This window comes from Topomyia yanbarensis, chromosome 1 (assembly GCF_030247195.1).
Source record: "Topomyia yanbarensis strain Yona2022 chromosome 1, ASM3024719v1, whole genome shotgun sequence".
In the NCBI taxonomy this organism is placed as follows: domain Eukaryota; kingdom Metazoa; phylum Arthropoda; class Insecta; order Diptera; family Culicidae; genus Topomyia; species Topomyia yanbarensis.
In genome coordinates this window covers 95,118,946-95,136,281 of record NC_080670.1, presented here as the reverse complement: position 1 = coordinate 95,136,281, position 17,336 = coordinate 95,118,946, and the positions used below count along the sequence as shown (strand labels likewise).

At 41.4% G+C, this 17,336-nt stretch overlaps 1 long non-coding RNA gene across 1 annotated transcript; it reads left to right on the top strand.

Moving 5' to 3' along the window:
* Nucleotides 1-3,327: 3,327 nt before the first annotated feature.
* LOC131678074 (uncharacterized) lies at nt 3,328-4,198 on the top strand. Its single transcript, XR_009303582.1, has 3 exons — nt 3,328-3,905; nt 3,962-4,079; nt 4,141-4,198. It is a non-coding gene; the product is annotated as an uncharacterized LOC131678074 (long non-coding RNA).
* The last annotated feature ends 13,138 nt before the right edge of the window (nt 4,199-17,336 follow it).

The following is a 17,336-nucleotide window of genomic DNA, read 5'->3' as shown; positions in this document are numbered from 1 at the left end:
TATCGTCGGAGGCAGTATGCGTTATCGCCGGGATGAGCCCCATCTGCATTACCCTGGCGGAGGACGTGGAATGCTATCAGCAGAGAAATGCACGTAACGCTAGGAGACAGGTTCGAGCGGACTCGTTGGCTAAATGGCAACAGGAGTGGGACAACGCGGAGAAAGGAAGGTGGACCCACCGACTCATCCCAAATGTATCGGCCTGGGTACATAGGAAGCATGGAGAAGTGAACTTCCATTTGACGCAGTTTTTGTCCGGGCACGGATGCTTCCGGAAGTACTTGCATCAGTTTGGACATGCTTCGTCACCCCTTTGCCCGGGTTGTGCGACCGTGCAGGAGACAACGGAACACGTGGTCTTCGAATGCCCTAGATTCGAAGAAGTTCGTAGGGGTATACCTGGTATGACAGCGGACAATATCGTCGAAGAGATGTGCCGTGACGAACATACCTGGGACGCTGTCAACAGAGTGGTCTCGAGCATACTCTCCGAGTTGCAGAGGAAGTGGCGTAGAGACCAACAAGAAACCGCAAATCGGGTTTCGAGAGAAATTCCGCCGCCGGGGAACTCTCCAACTGTGTAGACTAGGTCCACCGCCGGGGACCAGTTGAGTAGTGCGTGAGTAGCACCGAGTTGGGTCGTCGGGGCGCCTGGGAACCGGACGTCAAGCTTCACCGGAATCGCTGAACCGACCTCGACATCCTTCCGGGTAGCTCGTGAGTAGGCTATATCCACCGCCGGGGATTGGACCGAGTAGACCGCGTCGCAGAGCTAGCAGTGGGTCGTTGGGGCGCCGGTGAACCGGAAATTACGCTCCAACCGGAATCGCCGGATAGACCTCAGCACCTACTGTATGGCCCGTTGAGTAGGCTAGATCCACCGCCGGGGAGTAGATCGAGTAGATCGGGCGAAACGGAACGAGAGGAAGCCAAAGAGCTCATGAAATTGTGGTGCTAAAACAAAAGAAGAATCGGTACCGGGGGAGCCTCCTTCGCCGGGGAACTCTCCGTCGGCGTAAGCTAGATCCACCGCCGGGGACTAGACTGAGTAGACCGCGACGAAATACCACCAGTCGCAGGTCGTCGGGGCATCAGCGAACCGGACGCTCTGCTCCACCGGAATCGCCGAACTGACCTCGACATCTGGTTGGTTGGCTCGGTTTCGGGAGAACTTCTCTCGCCGGGGAATTCTCCGTCGGAGTAGGCTAGGTCCATCGTCGGGGACTATACCGAGTAGTTCGCGAACAAGTCTGGTGCTCAAAGAGTAAACGGCGTTGAATGGTGCGAGAAGGGAGTTGCGGTGCTAACCGGCACAAGCGAGCCGCAGGGCTCGGTGAATTAGACAGTCAGAAGTTTGCCGCTCAGACTGTACTCGTAGGGGAGGAGTGCACCTACCCGCAACGGCTACTCCCGCGCAACACGTTACCAACATATTATTCCCTTCCTAACACGGGGAAAACGCGAACGGAAAAAAAACACAAAAGTCAGGTTTACGATTCTAGAAAAACATATATTACTCCTACTTTTTGTACACATCTGTATAGACTACCCTACTGTGCGATTCTTTTCGCGCCTAACTATTCAAAACTTAAAATCGATCTCGGTTGTTGGCAGCCAGAGGTACGCACAGTACATGGGGCCCAGCCTTGATCGAGTTAATTGAAAAGGGAGAAAAAGAAAAAAGCCTCGATTCTAAATCTTCTGAAGTTTATATAGTAAATTTCTTGCTTACTTCAGCAAGATTTCAATTATTGGCTATCTATCCTTGTTCAACATGCGATTGACATTATATTTGTATTAGTGTCGCATCGCTTTCTATCTTTCTCCTTCGTTTGTAGTTTTTATGTTAATGTATTCCTATTCTCCTCTACCTTAAAGTAACTCTTGCTGTCTTCTATTATTTTACGAAGGTTCCCCGAACGTGAGTACTTCCTAATTGGTTTAGTGTTAGTGAGCCTTCGGTTCTCGCTAGAACCTCGTGTTCTCTTGTTCTAACTAAAGCTATTCGTAAGCAGTTGAACGCTCTATTTCCCGAACATAATTATGCATTTGTATCGATGCGCTCACAATCATAAAAACGCCACGCCTATGTAAATAATTACGTTAATTAATATTGGCACAGCCAAATTCTATACAACCGTATAAACACCTGCAGCCGGTGTCATTGGAAAACAATCATTAATTCTTCGAGCAACACAGTGACTCACGTTTGTTGTGCTATGTGCACTGCGACTTAAGCCGCTGCGTTTGCAAATTCGCTAGTGGCGAGTTCTTTCAGGTCAACCATAGACTTGTTGGTTGCGCATTTTTAGGTTTTTACTATTGTGGGGCTGTTCATCTCCCCTTTGTTAATGAGTTGATAATTATCTTGAAGAGATCATTATCAATGTTACGTGTTGGTTTTATAATAAATTCTTTACTGTTCTCCTAAATATGTTACCATGCTGCCCTCCCAGAAGCCGTTGTAGTTGCTGTTGCTTGAAGTCTGCCTTATTCATGGTGATTGTTGAGTTGCTCACGAAATTGTATATTTTTTCGATTGCTGACGCTTGATGTTCTGTATTTTTGTTGAATCTTTCTTCGTTTCGTCTAAGTTTATCCATATTTTCGTCAATTCTAGTTCTGTCGTCGGAGTCCATTGCTCCAATTGCTGACCAAAACCCTCTTGGTGTTCTTGTTTTAAAGAAATACCTGATGTACGTATTTATGTTCGCAATGTCACTAGTGTCTTTGCTCCAAACCGAGGTTATGACCCCGCATTTCAAATTCGGAATTCTTTCTATTAGCGCTGTACAGGTTTCATTAAAAGCATTTAGTGCCGATTCTAATTCTGCTTGATCTTCTACAAGACTCTTATACGTTAGCGTTACCTTAAAATCGTAGACCCCTTGTGCCAGTAATACATCATTGAGTCTTTCCAGAATCAACGCTGCGTTCGCCATGGCCAAGAAAACTCCAGCGAAAATAGTTCTAAAATATGAAAGATAACGATACTTTCTTATGTATAGAGTCGTAAAATCAATTATTCTTCTATTGCTCTAAACCAATATGCATATGTATATATGGAACGAAAAATCAACGCAACGCGTTGATCTTGCATCATTTCAAAATTGGGTGGCATAGATTCCTGTCTTTAAACTTATATTGATTCAACTGGGGCAACAATTTTATGCCTTAAGTCTATGTATATGTAATTCATGTGACAAAAAGCTTGTTACCTTAAATCTTTATTGATGCGGCTTGCTACCTTAAAGAAAAAACTTGCTATCTTGCATAAATCCTCGCGAGGCATATGGAAAAACCCCGCAGAAAAAGTATGTCCAACAGTACAGTGTTGAGCCTATATCTATATAATGCTTATCTAGTAAAAATGTACGCTGCCAATAAAGATTGAACTCGAGTCTGGTTTTCCTTTTGTTTTACTCCTGTCTTAGCTAGATAAACTTGCTCTTATATGATTGCTGAGCAAAGCGGTGCGTATTCCGGTTACAATCGTATTCACTGTCAAAATGCCCTCATTACCCTAGCATAGTTACAATAACTCGCTTCATTAGATTTATAACCGTATTGCAAAGCAAGAAATGCTGTGAACGTGAAACGTGAACCGCCTCCTGAATGTTTTTTTCCCGTGCACTATTATGTGCAGTGTAAGTGGTTTAGACTTTACTAACGCGCCTCTTGCACCTTTTTCTGTTCCGATTTCGGCATTTGATGTCAATCGTTTGTGACGAGAGGTAATAATGAGGTAAGTAGTGCGTTTTTATTTCTGATTGATTTTCGGTTCCAAAAACTTTTTCCTTTTTGTTCTTTCAGTTCATTCGTTGTATATTCACCCAATGCCCGTGGCCTCCACAGGGCCCGCACTTGGTGTCTGGACACCCGGTTTTCGCCATTTTTAGGTTAAGGTAAGTATCCTATTATGTTTATTTATTCTTCGGTTATACATTTTTATTCTTTGCAGGGTCGGAAATATAAATTTGAACCGGATTCACTATTGCGTATTGTATTGTTTCTAGGCTCTCCGAAAACCACCCTCCGAGACGTTTCTTTATTTTTTTTCAGCTATGGTGTCATGTATGGTAAGTGTATTTCTTTTAATTTGTTTTTTTTTCGTTTGTACTTTGTTCTTCCTCTTTTTAGGGTATTTTCTTCTTGCTCTGGTGCCTTCCCCCTCTCGACGGATACTGTAATAATTTATAGGATAATCTGGTGAGTGCAACCTTAGAAATAATTTTTTTTGATTAGATTAGAGCTTTTTTTAAGGAGTGTTAAATCTGAGCTTAGGCTCGTTCGCCACTTGAAAAGCTGCTAGTTACTTTGTGTTAATACTTATCATCGGTGTTTTAGTTTCCTTTCACTCTTGCTCGCTTGCGCGAGATATAGGGTGGTGGATATATTTCCACCGTTGTCTACGTATTTTTCGATCGCGTTTAGTTTCCTCTACCATAGTGTTTAATATTTGAGTTTCGTAAAATGGAATATCTTTGATCATGGTCAATGGTCTCTCATTTTACGGGTTATGTACATACTTTGAAAAAAAATTCTTGTAATTTTACGTCATCTTACGCTGACATATGCCAGCGAACAAAATGACTGATTATTATGTTCATTCTTATTTTTACAAGACACCAACTTATTCAAAAACCTAATTTTACATTTTGCAACGTGCAACATGTAAATTTACCAGAACGCTGTGAAATTACATTTGTCTAGTAAACTTTATATATGTATCTACAGTATATCTATTTACAATATGTACATTTCTCCTCCTAGAGTTCAATCCGTGTACTTCTTGAGACGGTTATTATGAACCTTCTCTAATCTGTTTCCGTTTTTAATCACGGTCGTGCATTCACTCGGGAGTTCTACGACCTCATATGGGCCTCTCCACAGAGCTTGCAGTTTTTGTCCTGTACCCGTGGGGACGGATTTTACAAGTACCATATCGCCCCACATAGGCTGCCACTCGTTGGCGTTTTTATCGTATAGGTCCTTCCTTTTTTCTTTTGACAATATTAGGTTTTCTCGTGCTTTTTTGTGCAGGTGTTTGAACGTGGACCGTATTTCGTTGACGTAGTCCTCGTAATATAGCCCATCATTGTTCCATTTATAAATTGAATTAGGAATGTTGGCGTTTTTACCATATACTAATTCAAATGGTGTATAGCCCGTCGATGAGTTTGACGTGGTGTTGTATTCGAATGTAAAGAAAGGCAAATGCTGGTCCCAAGTTTTCGGGGCATTTCCAACATATTGTCTCAAGTACATTTTAAGTTCCCTGTTCGACCTCTCCACTAAATTTGCTTGTGGATGATAGGTGCTCGTAGTGATTTTCTTAATTTTTAGAATTTTACAGACGTTTTTCATTAGGGAGCTTACAAAATTTGCTCCATTATCTGTCACTAACTCCAAGGGAGCTCCAAATTTACAAATATAATTCTCAACAAATGTTTGCGCGACCGTTGCGCTTTCTTGATTCTCCATCGGTGCTACAATCAAGTATCTTGTTAGGTCGTCTTGCATAACTAGACCGTATTTGTTACCCCAATCGGATTCTGGTAATACCACAATGTCCATATATAACTTTTCGAATGGTTCGGACGATGTGGTTGTTATTTTCATTGGAATTTTGTTGGATCGTCCAATCTTGTTCTTTTGGCACGAATCACATTGTTTGACGTAGTTCTCTACATCTCGTCGCATATTTTTCCACTCGAATAGTGGGCTTATGCGTTTCAACATTCTTTTACTGCCGACATGTCCGCCCAGCGGAGAGCCATGAAACTCTTTAAGTACGGTTTCTCTTTCTCCTACTGGTACATGCATTCGGTCTTTCTCTGGCGCAAAGAGGGTGAATACTTTATTGAATTTACCTGCTACAAATCGTAAAATGTTAGTTTCTGGTGGCGTTTGTATGTTTCTAAAGGAGATAATTTGAATATTCTTATCTTCTTTCATGTGTTCGGGGCAGTTCCCGAACGCGTCAACTAATCCTTGGAAAAATACTTTTGTGTCAGCTCTTGATCGGCTTGACCCATTTAGAATCATACCCCATATTTTTCTGTTTGGGATGGCAAATATTCTCCCATTTAGAAAATCTTTCAACCCATGAGGGAGGTCGACCAATTCGCTCAGCTCATTATAGGCTGACCTACTATTAACGATAACGAATGTGGCGTCTGTTTTGCTCTCGTCGATCCTGCTTTTTGAAAACTTTAATAGTTTAAAATCTATACGTCCCTGTTCTAGATCATTTTCAAAATCTTCATGTGTTATTGTTACATCTAGATCATCTTTTTCGTCCCATTCAAAATCGATATTTTCTAGCCCGTCCATGTGAGGGTTCCATTCGGATTGCTGTGTGTCCTTGAATAGCCCAAATCTTCCCGATGGGTCTGTAATCTGGTTCGTGGTCTTTGTTTCGGTTTGCTTGGCAAGTTTTTCGTCTTCTTCTTGCTGTTGTTGCAGTTTCTGTTGTCGTGTGACTACAGCGACCGTGTGAGATTTTTCATCTATCTCAGCATCAGGATTAAGTCTAGATAGAAAATCTGCTACAACATTATCTTTTCCTTGTTTGTAGCGTATGTCCATTTCCAACCCTTGGAGCTTTAAACGAAGTCGTGTCAGGGTGGGTGATGTTTCCTTCAATCTCCAAATAGAGATTAAAGGTCTATGATCTGTGTAGACGATAAATTTCTGATTATAAATAAAATGTTTGAATCTGTTCACTGACCATACAATTGCGAGTAATTCTTTCTCTATTGTATGGTATCTTCTTTCTGCACCTACTAGACCTCTGCTTGCATAGGCTATGGGTCTATCGGTGGACTTTTCATTAGAGAGTACTGCACCAATGGCATACTCGCTTGCATCTGTTGTGATCACAAACGTATCTTTGTAGTTTGGTCTTACCAACAGAGTATTTGAAGTTAAAAAATCTTTCAATTCTTCGAATGCTTTCTGACATTCATTGGTCCAAATAAATTTTACATTTTTCTTTAGCAGATCGTTCAATGGTTTACGTTTTTCTGCTATTTGTGGTATGAATTTACCATAAAAATTAACCGTTCCTAAGAACGAACGGACTCCTTTAACTGTTTTTGGCACAGTCATTTCTTTGATGGCTTTTATATTATCCTCCATTGGCCGAATGCCTTCAGCATTAATTGCATGTCCGAGATATTTAATTTCGGTTCTTAAAATTTGGCATTTTCCTGCCTCAATTTTCAAATTGTGTCGGCGCATAGCCTTCAAAATTTTTATGAGGTTTTCATTGTGTTCCTCAATAGTTGACCCGTAAATGATAATATCGTCTAAGTAAACGATAGCTTTCACACCTTCAATTTCATACAATATTGTGTTCATCAACTTCTGAAATGTTGATGGACTATTTCTAAGGCCCATAGGCATTCTTGTAAATTCAAAGTGCCCTTTAGGGGTTGAAAAGGCTGTTTTAGCCGCATCTTTTGGGTTAATTGGGACTTGATAAAAACCTGATTTCAGGTCCAATGTTGAAAAATATTTAGCTCCTCCGAGATTATCAAGTATCTCGTCGATCAGTGGGATCGGATATACAAACGGTTTTGTTATTAAATTTAGCGCTCTAAAGTCAACCACAATTCTATACTTTTTATTTCCGTTTTCATCGTCCTTTTTGGGTACGCACAAAACCGGTGCATTCCATGGACTTTTACTGGGCTTAATAATGCCTTGCTTCAACATTTCCTCGATTTCTGCATTTATATGCTTTTTTGTTGCTTCGGGAAATCTATATTGTCTTTTATTTATTGGTACGTTCGACGTCGTCTCTATTTCATGGACAGCCGCGTCTGTAGTTGTTAGATGGTCTCCCTTTTGGTAAAACACATCACTATATTCCGCCATAATTGATTCCATGGCTTGGAAATCGTTTCTTTTCAAATGATCCAAATTAAGGTTCTCTAATAATTTTTCAGTTCGTTCATTACCACGTAACTGATCGTACTTTTTATTGTCAACCAGACTATAGTCCTGGTTGTCATCCAAGTTTTCTAAAACCTGTTCTCCATAGTAGGAATCCATGTAATTTTTTTCGTTGGACTCATTCGTGTAATTCTTTTTATAGTAATCTTTCTTGTTTGTACCATAATCATTAAAATCTATCCTATATTCCGATCCACATTCCGGGATCATGCTAGTCATGCACTTTCTTCTGTGAGATGTGTCTGATTCAATAAAACTTTTCCTTGACGTTTTATTGTTATTTCTGTTTTCTATTAGTTTGGTCATATCTGTTATATGATTCATTTCTTCGTTATCATACTGTGTCTTATCATCAGTGTATTTCGTAATTGCCTCTGTCTGGCATGCCTTTTCAGCCAGAATTTTGCATTTTCGCGTCATGTTTGAGGGCATTTCATCATCCCTTGCTATTTCATTTTGATATCTATTATTCATCCCATCCCTTCCTCCGGGGATCTTGTTACGTACTTCTTCAATGTTTTTAGTTGAATTCATGTCACCCGCGTAGTTGGGAATATTTTCCTCTCTTGACGCAAAAGTATCAGGACTTTGTATTTTATCTCCATTTGGCTCATTGTCGCTCCTATTCGATTTACGGAGGGCGATGTAGTTCAATTGCTGAGATATAAAAATTGTACATTCCTTAAGAAATTTCGCTCCTATAATTCCCGGGACGCACAAATCCTTTACAATATAAAATTTTATTGGATACTTCGAGTTCCCAATTATTAATGTGGTTTCTACTGATCCAATAGTTTCTGATTGTGTCAGATTAAAACCTGTAATGTATAACTTATCCCGATAGTTAATAAATCTGGCTCCAATTTTCGCGACCGTATCCCATCTTATTACATTAAGAAACGCTCCTGTATCAAGCATATATTTAATCCTAATGTCAGGCCTTTCTATTGAGGCGATATTTACTAGTAATTGATGATTTCTGGTACATTCTATGTCCAATTTTTCATATGGAGGCATGGTTCCTTGGAATTGATTACTCGTGTTTTCTTGCAATGTGGTGGGCCGTCCGTGGCCATTATATCGTATATTGAGCGACTTAGTACTCAGTCGTTGTCTAGTTGTATTATAATTTCTTAAATTCTTATTTGTGCTTGTTTTACTGTATGTACCGCAATTTACGCATACTTGTCGGGGTTGTTTAAACGGTTTATCTTCTGGCCTGTTATTGTAGGGGGTCCTGCCATCTATCTGCCCGAACACCCCATCGTTCAGTTTTTTCTTTGGTTTTCATCTCTTCTATGCTCCTGCTTGTATGGTGACTCGCCTCTTTTCCAGTCTGGTTGTTCCCTCCATTGTCTGGGATTTGAGTCATTCTGTTTCCAGGGGGGTTGCTGCTCCCTCCACTGGTTTTGCCCAGGCTCGTTTTGCCTCCAACCTGCTTGTCGTGCTTCTCTCCATGGTCTCGGGCCAGATTCATTTTGCCTCCAGCCTGTTTGCTGCGTTTCCCTCCATGGTCTTGGGCCCGGTTCATTTTGCCTCCAATCGGTCCTGTTGTTTCCGTCTGGGCGCATACTCCTCTGGTTGTTGTTATTCGTTTGGTAGTTGTAACTACCTCCAGGGCGCCCATTCTCTCCTTGTCTATTTTGTTGGTAGCTTCTATTGTTGTTTGTTCTTGGTGGCTGATAGCCGTTTCTGTATCTACCACGCTCGTTTTGGTTATCCTCGCGTCGAGGTCTATGGTCGTCGTTCCTAAACTGTCTTGGTGGATTGTTAAACCCCCCGTCTGTCGCCCATCTTCCTTTGAATTTGTTTGAATTTTTTACTAATTCCAATGATTCCAGTCTATTACCTATTTCCGTCAAATGCTCGCATTCTGCATGTCTTTCCTCTAAGTAGTTCAGTAACTCGACTAGCGGCATTTCACGTTGACTCTGGGCTATTTGCTTAAGTTCTTTATTATACAAACCGCATATGCAGTGTAGCCTCAAGCTTTTTGTCATAGCCCTGTCTACTTCCCCTGGTCCTTCGTCATAATATTCGAGATGGGTATTTATTTCCATCACTCGTTTTTTGTACTCTTTAAATGTTTCCTGTGGTTTTTGCCTTAGGGTTTCTATTTTGGTAATTATACCTTCTATGGATACATTATCCCCAAATTCTTTAATCAAGTTCGTCTTTGTTTCATTCCAAGTGTCGCCTTTGATTTTAGCGATTGCTGCTGCCGCTTTTCCTTTCAATTTCAGTAGTACCACATAGACTAGATCTGTATGCGGTTCGTCTGCTGGTATTTGTTCGGCAAAGTGATCGACGTGGTATAAAAACGCGTCTAATTCATCCCGAGACCCGTTAAACTCAGGGATACACTGAATAGCCTCTGTTTTAGGGAAGCGGTATTCCGCCTCTTGTGCATTACGTTGCATGGTGTTGCTTTTTATTTCGCATCCACTGTCTGATAAGCTTCTTTGTTTGGTTATTTTTGCTTCTGATAAGTGTATTTGTTTGGGTATAACTCCTTTTATATCTAACTTCTTTTCGAGTATTATTGTCCTATCAAGGATTTTTATTGACTGGTCGTATTTTTTCTGTACTATGTCTAATTTGTCGGTTAGTTCATTCCAAACTCTAACTTCGACTCTGTTTTCGTATTTACTTAATACTGCTTCGAACTCTTCGAAGGCTTCCTTAAGCAATTGTTTTTTTGTGAGGATTCCTTGGAGCGTTCTGGCTCTTCCTTTGTTTTTGTTTAAATTCTCGTATTCGCGTAAGATGTATTCACTGATTTCATCTAACCTAGACATTTAGGGATTAGTATGTGCATCCAATGATTTGGCCTCCTAGCTGTTTTTTCATTGCTTCGTGGTGTGTCATTACACCGTTTCTAGTGTTCAATATGAGATTTCCGCATATTGTTGGGAGAAAGGTTCTTACGTAGAATTTTAGCTGGTTCGCTGTCGCTTTAATGGGAGTATGTGGGGTTTGAATGAGTATTAGTTCTTCGTGTAGTTTTACTTGGACTATTTCACCCTGTTCTTTGATTATTTCAATAATTTTTTCCCTGCGTAGTAGTTCAACAACCTCATTGGTGTTAGCTACGCTAGTATTAATAAGTACAGTTTCCGATGTGAATTGTATGTTCACTAATGCTTTCAATATTCTTCCAGCCCTCATTATTTGTTCAATAACAGTTTAAGGTAATTTGTTTTATTTATCCAATCGTCTTCGTTTTTTCACTTTCCATGAGAAACGAACGTTTGAGGAAAAAAAAAGAAAAAAGATGAAATGTGTTTTAATTGCAATCGTATCGCCTCAGCGCGTTCAGTTCCTTGCACCCACCGATTGCGTCACGATTGTTGATATATCTTCTCCCGCTATTTAATTATTTCGTCATCAACCACAGTCTCGGTCTCTTCGTCGGTACCAGCTGTTTCAGTACATGGCTGGTTGCTAACGTAAAATGCTTATTCTGCTAGTCCGTTCTCGCTTCATGGTGTAAGGTTTCATTTACTTCTCGTTCGTCGTGTTATGGTCGTCACTATATGTCATTATACATTGTCGGGTATATTCACCGTGTGTGGTGGATTAATTAATTAATTAATTAAGTAATGCAATGTACAAAATTAACCGTTTCTTCGAAAAAAAACGAAAGTAGCCAGATGTAGTTCCTATGATCCTACTATCGCGGCGTAAACGCTCAATAAAGTTGATCTTTTTATATTGTCCCTGCGTAGTATAAAAGAAAATTTCTTTTTCTCACTTACCTGAGCTGCATTGTTGATCTACTCGTTAGTTCCTGTCGAGATGATCTAGATCCTTAAACTCATAACAAGCGCATATGTATTTGTAGAGATCGTTGACGCACTCTGCCAAAGTTTTGTGAACAAAGAAACTTTCACTGAATCGATCAGATATGCTGAGTGTTTGTCTTTTTCCACATTTAAGCTATCGTATTTTTCGTGGTTTGTTATTTTTCTTCAGTTTTCACCATCAAATTCCGCAGACAATTTACGCATTTTTTTTCATCACATTCAATATTAACACGATCAGAAATCGTCGAATTTCTGCTTTTCTCGGATCTACACTTATGGTTAAGGTTTCCTCGCGACGAGACTTATTTCAGGCATTAAAACTGGTTACCACCAACGCCTGTCTCGATGTTTTTTTCTCTCTTTGACGATAGTAGTCGGTAAAATGCCAACTTATTCACTAAAAAACGCTCAAACACTTTCAAAATGTAACCTTTCTTCTCACTTTATGGTATACACTGATCTGAAGACATTGCTGATTTTAGCCTCCAGTCACAAACGCGTCCTGCAATCTCTCAGGATTGCTAAACCGCTGTCACCACATGCACCTACCCGCAACGGCTACTCCCGCGCAACACGTTACCAACATATTATTCCCTTCCTAACACGGGGAAAACGCGAACGGAAAAAAACACAAAAGTCAGGTTTACGATTCTAGAAAAACATATATTACTCCTACTTTTTGTACACATCTGTATAGACTACCCTACTGTGCGATTCTTTTCGCGCCTAACTATTCAAAACTTAAAATCGATCTCGGTTGTTGGCAGCCAGAGGTACGCACAGTACATGGGGCCCAGCCTTGATCGAGTTAATTGAAAAGGGAGAAAAAGAAAAAAGCCTCGATTCTAAATCTTCTGAAGTTTATATAGTAAATTTCTTGCTTACTTCAGCAAGATTTCAATTATTGGCTATCTATCCTTGTTCAACATGCGATTGACATTATATTTGTATTAGTGTCGCATCGCTTTCTATCTTTCTCCTTCGTTTGTAGTTTTTATGTTAATGTATTCCTATTCTCCTCTACCTTAAAGTAACTCTTGCTGTCTTCTATTATTTTACGAAGGTTCCCCGAACGTGAGTACTTCCTAATTGGTTTAGTGTTAGTGAGCCTTCGGTTCTCGCTAGAACCTCGTGTTCTCTTGTTCTAACTAAAGCTATTCGTAAGCAGTTGAACGCTCTATTTCCCGAACATAATTATGCATTTGTATCGATGCGCTCACAATCATAAAAACGCCACGCCTATGTAAATAATTACGTTAATTAATATTGGCACAGCCAAATTCTATACAACCGTATAAACACCTGCAGCCGGTGTCATTGGAAAACAATCATTAATTCTTCGAGCAACACAGTGACTCACGTTTGTTGTGCTATGTGCACTGCGACTTAAGCCGCTGCGTTTGCAAATTCGCTAGTGGCGAGTTCTTTCAGGTCAACCATAGACTTGTTGGTTGCGCATTTTTAGGTTTTTACTATTGTGGGGCTGTTCAGGAGTACTAAGCCTCGACTCACAGCCAGCTTTCCGACTGCCATGCAGAGCTTGCCAGTCTGTGAGGATGGTAGAGAATTGGTGGTGTGTAGAGGAGTGGGGCTGTCACCCTACGGAAGAAACGAACTAGTAAGTAGTTGAATTAGAGTGTGTGCTATGCACATAAAAACCCCTCCCCGAAGTAATGCCGTAAGGTAGTGCCGGGGAGGAATCAGGTTCTGGGCAAGAGCAGTGGTTTTTAGCGGGTCGGGTGATGGCAGCCCAAACCCGTTCCCTGACAATGGGGTTTTTGTACATTTTTCCTCACTCAGGGTTTTTCTGAATTTTTTTTTACTGCTCTCAAAAAAAAGAAAACATACATACATACATACATACATACATACATACATACATACATACATACATATATACATACAGGGTTTCGTGAGAAATTCCGCCGCCGGGAAACTCACCGACGGTGTAGACTGGGTCCACCGCCGGGGACCAGTTGAGTAGTACACGATGTAGCACTGGGCTCGGGGCGCCAGCGAACCGGACGTCAGGCTCCACCGGAATCGCTGGACCGACCTCAACACTCTACCGGGTAGCTCGTGAGAAGACTAGATCCACCGTCGGGGATTAGACCGAGTAGACCGCGCCGAATAGCCAGAAGCCATCGCTGGCTGGCCGTTGAGTAGGCTAGGTCCACCGCCTGGGAAATGGCCCGAGTAGACGAGGCGTCGAGCTTAATGGCTCACAGAAACGTACATCGGTATCGGAAGCGGTCTGCCGCCGGGGAATTCACGATAGGGCTGATTCGGCGCCGTGGACTACCCAACAGAATCGTGACGAAAAGGGGAGCTAATTGGCTCACGAAACAAACACCGGTAACGAAAGAAATTCCGTTGTCGGGGAACTCTCAATCGGAGTAGGATAAGCGGTAAAGCTGGAAGATTCGGTGTCGGGGGAATTCCTCCGTCGGGGAACCATAGGTCGGAGTAAGATGAGTTCACCGTTGAGCACTATCCAAGCGGATCGTGATGAGGCCGGGAGCTGAATGACTCACGGAAACATGAGCTGAATGGCTCAGGGAATTAGCACCTAAACGGCTCACCACAGGGACGAGAAATAAACGGCGACGTAATGGATGGAGACAAGAAGCAGGAGAGGAACCGAGAGTTAAATCAAAGCTCATAGGTCGTGCCACTCCATGACCCAAGCGAGGCTCCGAGATAGAGCAGCAGAAAGAGGTGCGACGAAAGCGCAACGAACCCCCCACGAAGTAATACGATGACGTAGTTCCGTGGGGAAGAAGGGCGTAAAAAGTAAGGAATGTTTTTAGTGGTTAGGCACGAACGTGAGTCGTGAGTCCCACACAATGCCAATACACTACAGGCCAGGCTTTTGAAGCTTTTTTAACCCTACCATTAAAAAAACATTTATACATACATACATACATACATACATACATACATACATACATACATACATACATACATACATACATACATACATACATACATACATACATACATACATACATTCATACATACATACATACATACATACATACATACATACATACATACATACATACATACATATATACATACATACATACATACATACATACATACATACATACATACATACATACATACATACATACATACATACATACATACATACATACATACATACATACATACATACATACATACATACATACATACATACATACATACATACATACTTACATACATACATACATACATACATACATACATACATACATACATACATACATACATACATACATACATACATACATACATACATACATACATACATACATACATACATACATACATACATACATACATACATACATACATACATACATACATACATACATACATACATACATACATACATACATACATACATACATACATACATACATACATACATACATACATACATACATACATACATACATACATACATACATACATACATACATACATACATACATACATACATACATACATACATACATACATACATACATACATACATACATACATACATACATACATACATACATACATACATACATACATACATACATACATACATACATACATACAGGGGGGCAGCAGAACTCCGCTAGCGAATGACGGATCTCAATAGTAGCATGTCTGTAATAATATACGTACATGAAACTATTGAGAACCAAAGCTACAGGTACAAAGCCCTGGTAAAGGAGAATGGTTGTGATGATCTGGGCCGCGGTCACCACTTAAAGCAAGATAGGTCATAACCCCAATTCCAAGGCGTGAAGCGACCCGTGCCGAGGGATGAGTGATCGAGGGGGTGAAAAAGATGCCCGATCGTTAACGGAGCCTGTGGGGTACCTGGGCAACCCCCACAGTACCCCCTTACCACGCTAATGCGGAGCTCTGGCGTGGCGGACATTTATTCTCGCGCTACTCGTGGGAACTGATATGGAGAACAAAAACAAAAACTATAATAAACAAACGGAGGTGCCAAACCCCTTTGCTAGAGGTGGTTTGGCGAGGTCTCCCCCCGTGGGGAGAGTAGTGGAGCGACGAGTGCTGCATCTGATAGCACCAGTGACCCCCCAGTAGTGGTAGGAAATAGCCCTACCAACGCACTGGACGGGCGATGCGCAAAGTGGTGGAGCACCCAAGTAACCACGAAGCATTATTTAATGGCTTTAGATATGTTCTATATTCGCATACAAAACATATTCTTTACGGCTTCATAGTTCTATAGAGATCATTAAAGCACACTTAGTGCCGGAAAAGGCTAAATAGGGTGCCAGAATAGAGCTAGTTCAGAAGCACCTTAATGGCTGTCAGCAATGTTAATATAGAGCCGTGTATTTATAAATAACTTCCCTTCTTTATCGATACAGCAAAAGAAAAAATAAACATTCGATAACGTGTACCCACCCCTTCCTCTCCTCTTTCGTTTGACTTGCCGACTGTTTAAATTAACGATTTAGTTGCCTATTGAAATGAGATTCGATCCGCAGTCGAAAAGCTCGTCACAATTTGGTATACGCGTTTGATCACTGATCTGTGATATGATTTGCTTGTATACTTGGTTTAATCCAAACTCTATCTAGATGTTTGGTTTAAATTATGCAAACGTCTATTGTATTTATATTTGCAGTTGTATTTTTTTCGAAAAATGGTGCAGAATTTAACGTTTATTGCATCACCATTTATAACATGAAGACATACGAGTTTAGGTGACTTTTGGAATGCACGCAGGTATATTTGTTATTGTTCGGTGCCTCAAAGCACTATAAGAAGATTCTATATTAGCACTTAAAGTTTTCCATAAAAGCTTCATAGCATTTATCTTCAAAAGCTTTTCAGCACGATGTCTATGTTCTGTATGTCGATATAGTGCTAGATTTAATGCTTCACATTTTAGATGCATTGAAGCATTAAAATTATTTGTATACGGCTAGTTAGCAATAGAAATGCTAACTTACAGTCAATCTAGAGTTTTAAATTAGTGCCTATGGTTACTTGGGCAGCTCGATTGAATAATCGAGTTCACTAGCGCAAAGCAAAACATAAGCAAGGAGTTAAAACAGAGTCTCAGAAACAGCAGGCTTATGCCAAGAGGGTGGAATGTCGGGAGAAGTCCGACAGAGAAACCCAGACAGTGGCCTCCAAGAGGGAGGGAAGAGAGAAGGTCTATACAGGCACTCAGACAGTGGCCTTCACCTTCTATGGAGTAGCCACGTCGCTCGAAGCGGCGGCCGAGTTCCCCTCGAAGGGAAAAGGCAAGGGCAAGGGCAATCGTAAGACGGCATCGAACGCGAAGCGCCCTAGGAAGTCGCCAGGCGAGGGTGCAAAAAACGACACCACACGGCGTGCAACCGTTAAGGCCAAACGCCGTCTGGCCAAGGTAAGCGAGGGCGAGAGTGACCTCGCTGAGCAGAGCGTTGGTACCAGCAACCCGGCGCGACCGGGGCAGAGGGGCGTTAACCCCTGGACGCTGGTCACCAGGAAGAAGCCGGCACCGACACCGGAGGTACCGCGGCCCGCGAAGAAGGC